General features: G+C 43.8%; 1 protein-coding gene and 1 long non-coding RNA gene across 3 annotated transcripts in view; one reads left to right on the top strand and one right to left on the bottom strand.

The window, feature by feature from the left end:
- The window catches only part of LOC112078638 (uncharacterized), a 5,595-nt gene extending 5,367 nt beyond the window's left edge, over positions 1-228 (top strand). Inside the window, exon 3 of one of the 2 annotated variants that reach the window (XR_002895742.2) lies at positions 91-228. This is a non-coding gene — a long non-coding RNA (uncharacterized lncRNA). The remainder of the gene's footprint in view (positions 1-90) is intronic. The other variant, XR_011478780.1, reaches the window with a different exon arrangement.
- The window catches only part of LOC112078639 (uncharacterized), a 33,161-nt gene that overhangs the window by 16,160 nt on the left and 10,022 nt on the right, over positions 1-6,979 (bottom strand). The gene's annotated exons all lie outside the window — the stretch shown is intronic.

Here is a 6,979-nt window from a genome sequence, read left to right as displayed (position 1 = left end):
AGTGCGCGTCTTTTGTGTTTTCTTGTTCAGCTCAGTGTGTTTTATGCAACATTTTACATCTGAAACGTTCCCTCTGCTGTGTCTCCACAGATATGTCAGGAGCTGAGGACGCAGACACCCCGTTATCCTGGGAGTGCGATGCGCCTTATTGACTACATTCAGCGCAGAGACCAGGAGGGGGTAGCTGCTGTGGCCAGCCCGCCGCAGCCAGCACCACCCCCGCCAGTAACACCCGGCCCAAGAGTGCGGCTACGTAAGTGTTAATATCATCTTAAAGGAAAATATAATCTACTTGTCCACACAGTTGGAAATGATGACATATTTGCTATTGTTTCGTTTAAAGGCGGATCTCTCTTTTTGCATGTAGCTCTCATCCTGTATGTAGCTGTCATCCTGCATGTAGCTGTCATCCTGCATGTAGCTGTCATCCTGTATATAGCTGTCATCCTGCATGTAGCTGTCATCCTGCATGTAGCGGTCATCCTGCATGTAGCGGTCATCCTGCATGTAGCTGTCATCCTGCATGTAGCGGTCATCCTGTATGTAGCTGACTTGACCAACACTCATAAATGTTTTTGTTACATCCTATCACTGATTGATATTCATCTGGGCATGTTGGAATGTGCTCTTAACTTAATCACTGTTATCTACATTTGTAATACGTCTGTCCATTTCATGCAAGCATTTATTTTATTTATTCATTCATTTAACCTATTTATTTCTGTGTCACTGCAAAAGCCGTAGCCCTACAGGTCCCCCCCATCACTCCCTCGGCCTCTGCCTCCAACTGACCAAGCCCCTGTTCCTGCCCCGGTCCTGGCCCCGGTCCCTGCTCCTGATCCACTGGGGCAGAGCGAAGAGGATGATTTGCAGAGCTTCCTGCCTCCAAGGCCCTCCTCAGAAAGTGTTGAGGTAAATTCATCAACTGTGCTGGGATCTACAAGACCATCCGGAGGGTCTTGGACATCGACCGCTGGTATCTCATGGCCACTGAGTACCTGGAATGCGGTCGGTGTAAGAAGGTGGTCACGGGACCTTGTCAGTCAGCTGGACATTCGGCATCTCTGCCAGTTTACAGCAATATTGACATACAAGTAAGTTCCCAAGATTTAGTTAGTTAGTAATAAAGTAAAATGAATGCATGTCATTCATATGCTTTATCTCTCTCTCTAGGCTGTCCTGTGACCTGCGGGTTGTGAGGATGCTGAGGTCGCGCACTTTGGGGAACAGTGCGTCACAGACCTACAGCAAGCTGTGTAAGGGTCACAGCGAGTCCTGGATGCGGAGTTGTATACGGTACCTTGGGGAGTGCGAGCAGTTTCTGGCCTTGGGCACTGGGCGGCAGTTCACTGATCCACCGGAGATTCCCACGGTGCCCTCACCCGTCTGGCTGCTGACAGTCTACAGCCATGACGTGCTTTTTGTTGTTGCTTAAATAGGGAAACTCCCCAGAGTGGAGTACCTCTACTCGCAGAGTGCTGCAGGATGTCAGCGCGGAAGAAGCAGCCGCCGACGAGCAGCTCGACGAGGAGGACGAGGGCTTTCACCTGTCTGATTCCCCCGGTGCCCTCACAGTCTACAGCCATGACGTGCTGTCGCGGCTGGACGAGGTGAAGGCCAGGGTCACCTCCATCTTTGGGTCCATCTCACTTAGAAATGTGAAGATAAGTTGTGTCTGTATATTTTGTATATACTTATGTCATGCAATAAAATGCAAATTAATTACTTAAAAATCATACAATGTGATTTTCTGGATTTTTGTTTTAGATTCCGTCTCTCACAGTTGAAGTGTACCTATGATAGAAAATTACAGACCTCTACATGCTTTGTAAGTAGGAAAACCTGCAAAATCGGCAGTGTATCAAATACTTGTTCTCCCCACTGTATGTGTAAAGAGTTTACAATTTTGTTTAAAAGTTCAGAATATTCTCTTGGGAATATTGAGATGGGGTACATAATTATGTATTTCATGTCTTACACATTTTTGTAAATAACACTGGTTGAGTTGTAGACATATTTTGATTTAGTTCAAGCGTTGAAGTTATCCACAACCTAATACATATACAAACTTTTGTTCATTCCCCCATGGCTATATAAACCCAAACTCTAGTTTCATTTGCATTATAATTGATTTAAAATGAAAAAGTCAATAGTTACAATTGCATATTATTGTAATTGTTGAATTAGATTTACTTTCATTATTTAGGCCATTTTTTCTCCACTGTGACCCCCTTGCTTTTATTGGTTTTAATAGGTGTCCTCTGCTAGTCCTAATCCAGAGACAACAGTCCAAAACATATGTGAATTGTTATAAAGGGTCTACGTGAGGGGACAACAAACATATGTGTTCCTGAAAGGGTGAGCTGTTCAGGATGGGGTCACAATAAATATGCTCGAAGCGATAGAAACAAAGGATGTATTTCCCGAACTAATAGTGTATATCATTGGCAATCACGTTATCAATGGTTCAATGATACTGTCCATTCTGGCGGACTGAGAATAACAAATACTTTGCAGAACCACAAACATTTTAGATTGTATTACATTTTGCTTTGGCATATTGACAACAGAATGTTTTTCATGCCAATAAAACAGCTTCATTCAATTGAAAAAATTGAATTTGAGAAAAGACAGAGAGAAAAGGAGAGAAGAGAAAAAGAACGAAAAGAGAGTCTGTCGTTCATGTCCCGCCTCCCAAAATCCGACGGAAGAATTTCTTGCCAGTTAGTTCTCCCATCAATTCGAGTAACTTGTGAGAAAGATAGTTTGTAAAGGAACGTTAGCTCTATTTTCATCGCGGATTTCGAACACAGTTGTGTAATTTCGGTGAATTAAGGTGAGTTCAGTCGTTGATTTAGTTGTCCATCACGTATTTCAGGTAATTTGGTAATGAAATTAATGTGAGTTTCAGTCGTGGTCGTAAAGGTAACTGTAGCTATATTTCATCGGCGGAATTTATCAACACAGTTGTGTATTTCATGGTGAATTAATGTGAGTTTCAGTCGATTTTCTTGAAAGGTCCTGTCGCTAGCTAGATAATGGTGAATAAGCGGTAAAATAATTGATAAGTTAGCTGGCTAACTAGTTAACGTTATATATTATGATTATTTAGCCAATGGTAGTTCACGTGCAGTATTAACTTAGTTGTTACTTCAACTCACACTGCCAGCTAGCTAACGTTATATGTAGAATGAAATGGACATTTAAACGCTGTAATGGACGGCAGCTAGCTAATCGTTATAGTGTAGAGATGAAATTGACATTTAAACGCTTTGTATGGGCCAACTGGCTACGTTATATGTAGAATGAAATTGACATTTTAACGCTGTATGGGCCACTGCTAACGTTATATGTAGAATGAAAATTGACATTTTAACCGCTGTATGGGCCAGCTGGGCTACGCGTATATCTGGGATCTGTGAGGAAGGATGAGTGGAGAGAAGAGCTGTAAGGGACCAGTCTAGCTGAACGTTTACTATGTAGAATGAAATGGACATTTAACCGCTGTTATGGGCACTGCTAACGTGTATATTAAATGAAATTGACATTTAAACGCTGTATGGGCCAGCCTGGCTAACGTTATATGTAGAATGAATGGACATTTAACGCTGGTTACTGGACCAGGCTGGCTAACGTTCATATGTAGAGATGAAATGGACATTTAACGCGGTATGGACCAGCTAGCTAACGTTATATGTAGAATGAAATGACATTTACGTTGCTGTATGGGCCAACTGGCTTACGTTATATGTAGAATGAAGATGGACATTTAACGCTGTAGGCCAGCTGCTAACGTTATATGTAGAATGAAATGGCATTTAAAACGCTGTATGGACCAGCTCAGCAACGTTATATGTAGAAAGAAATGGACATTAAGCGCTGTATGGGCCCGCTGGCTAACGTTATATGTAGAATGAAATTGACATTTTAACGCTGTATGGGCCAGGCCTGGCTTTAACGTTATATGTAGAAATGAAATGGACATTTAACGCTGTAATGGACCAGCTAGGCTTTAACGTTTAGTGTAGAAATGAAATTGACATTTGAACGGCTGTATGGGCTCTACCTGTAAGCAGGGTAGCTAATGTGGTCCACTGGTATTGGCTGTCAAACAAATAACCAACGTGTGTGTATGTTGTGAATAACCTCTCTAATGAAAGGAAGAATGGATTATTTCACACCCCTGCTTTCCGCTTGGCAGCCCTCCTGGTGCCCTCACCCTGAGGCATCTGAAGGAGGTGCCAGGGTTGCCAAGGACCCATCCAGGAGGAGTGTAGGTGTTAGTCCGGGGCTGAAGCCACGACAAGTGAAGGCAAAGGCAAGGCTTGTGTGGTAGCCAAAGAGGGGGTGACCCGGATGATAGCAGACTGTGACAGGAAGAGTGCCATCCAGTTTCGCCCAATACCGTGGTCAAACTTCAAAGTGGCTGCTAAAGCCACGATGTCGGCATGCCGTCAGGGTCTTGGCTTCTCACCAGCAAGAAAGGGACGATGGGGGACACAGACACGTCTTCTGAAATGGCACAACAAGGACCAGGTTTGACTGGTACTCTTTTCCCTTAAATGTTGTATTTTCTTAATAAAAATTACAAAAACAGTGAATCAGTCAGAATCACATAGAATTTATAAAAACATTTTCCCAACCATGCCGGACAGGTATACACGCAACCTGTTTCCTGAGGTCCAGAAGCAGTGGAGGAACGCAGGGTACGGGACCGAGACTTGCCCCCCCGACCTGACCAGGAGGACACAGCAACAGCGTAGCGCCTCTATCCATATGTAAATATTACCTGTAGTCATCTAAGTCAATCAAACAGTAAAATAAACAGTGTAGCAATTGACAATATAACTTGTGTCAATTATGTTGTCTGTGTTTCTAGCTGCCGAGCCATCGGATCAGGAGTTGCTGTCTATCTGCATGGTTTTTTGACCAAAGGTACTCTATGTTATGGCACTTATTGTTTATTTCTGTTGAGAAGAAATATAAATAAATGAAATGAACTTTCCCCTAATAACTATTGTTGTTGTTAGCATTAAAGGAACCCTTTAAAGTGTAAGTAAGTGGTAAAAGTTAAAAACACCTCCTAGCTGGGCCTTAGAAAATCAATTGTGAATTCTCATTTGCATCCATTTTGCTTGCCATAGAAAATCCTTCTCATCTTTTTGTGGAATGAATTGTTACTGAAGCTTGGTCTTGCGAGAGAGCTGTATTTCAGTCTGCATTACTTTTGCTTGCCTATTCCTTGCTTGTAGATGTCACCACTATACCATCTGTCGTTTGTAGCTTTTAAAATGTAGATGGTGTTTAACCTAAGATCCTAACCTCTACCACTGATAACACTGATCAAAAACTTAACCAAGGCTGTTAACAGGACCTGTTAAATGTTTTGAAAGCTGAAGCTCTATTCTAATTTTAATTATTCACTTAGTTTCTCTGAAAATATTTTGTGAAGACCTAACTCCTGTGCTCCTGTAGAGTTCTCTGCTCCACCCCACCGCACCCCCTGCTGGGTTGCTAGCTCCTACTGCCCCTCCTCAGCTCCAGTCAGCCCTTCCGCAGCCAACAGCTGGACCGACTTACAGCCTGCTGCTGAACGCTCAAGGTACACGTCTCACTCAACTAATGACTTGGCTATTTCATTTCACTTTTGGTTGTGTGGGGATGGATTTTTTTTTATTGATTTCCTGCTCTGTTGGCAGGTGCTTCTCCGAAGGAATGGAAGCAGACCCCCAATAGGAGCAAGCAAAGAGTGGGTCAGTCGGGCCATTTTCATCAGGAACAAGCAGCTCATTGTTCCTGAAAAGCCAAGCTTGAGCTGTGGTACTTGCCTCCTCTGCCTCCTAACATCAGCCCATCAGCCTCCAGCTTCTCCCTCCGCTACTTCCTCCGGCCATGTCTGCCTCTGGATGCCTAAAAGCCGCCTGTGGGTCCTTTAAGTTTGTGTGCAACCCAGCCAACGGTGCAAAAGCGTCAAAAGCTCACAGGCTGTGGGGTGTACAAGACAGTCCGGAGGGTCTTGACATGGACGGCGTGGTATTATATGGGACAGAGACCTGGAGTGCCGCCTCTGTAAGAAGAAGCTAGCAGAATGGTCGCTGGATATCTTTGGACCAGCTGGAACGCAAGTATCCGTCCATTTTCCCAGCATCTTGACTACAGGTGTAGTAAATTCACACGCTCTGAAATTCAAAGCTCTTGTTTCAAATTGAGGAAAAAAAAGAAAGAAGGGCATCATTGATGAGACAAAAAGAGGCGGTCAGTAGGTTCTTGTCAACACTGAAGGTTTGATGTGTTTCAAAGCCCCATTGAAAATGTTAATAAGCTCTTGCCCCATTAAAATGTTAATTAGCTCTTTTGATCTGAATTTCTGACCTTTGATCTTACAGGAACTGCCCAAACAAAGCAAAGTGTTTTCAACAAGTCACCCTTCCCAGCCCCTCCTTCCCTTATCAAAGTGTTTTCTAGAACCCCCTCCAAACCACACTCTCACCCTCTCCTCCTCCCTTTTCCCCCCCAAGTGTTCTGTGTATTAGCTGTCCTGTGCCCCATGAAGGTGGTCAGAACCTGATGAGAGAGAGGACACTGGGAAACAGTGTGACCAGGCTGTACAACAGCTGAAGGGAGCAGCACAAGCCTGACCTGGATGAGTGACCCTGGAACTACTTTGTCCGTCTGTGACCACTTTGTAGTCCCCCAGGTGCCGCACCACTGAAGGGTTACACCTCCCTCCTCCCTTTGGAAATGTGGCCCTCAAGCCAGTGCTGCTGACTGTCCACGGCTACGAGTTCTGTTCCAGCTGGAGTGACTTCAAGGCCAGAGTCAACCTCCATCTTTGGTCGCATCCTGAAGATGATTCAACCCAAGAAGGTGATTTAAGATGATTTTGACCAGAAATAATACTAGTTAGTTAGAGACATCCAAATAAATAATAATTTATTATGACTTAATTTGTAATGACTTAATAAAGTGTTGTGAAACT

The sequence above is a fragment of the Salvelinus sp. IW2-2015 genome, unplaced genomic scaffold, assembly GCF_002910315.2.
Source record: "Salvelinus sp. IW2-2015 unplaced genomic scaffold, ASM291031v2 Un_scaffold5993, whole genome shotgun sequence".
Taxonomy (NCBI): Eukaryota; Metazoa; Chordata; class Actinopteri; order Salmoniformes; family Salmonidae; genus Salvelinus; species Salvelinus sp. IW2-2015.
Note: the sequence above shows the minus strand (reverse complement) of the source record. Positions and strands in the feature narration are given on the sequence as shown.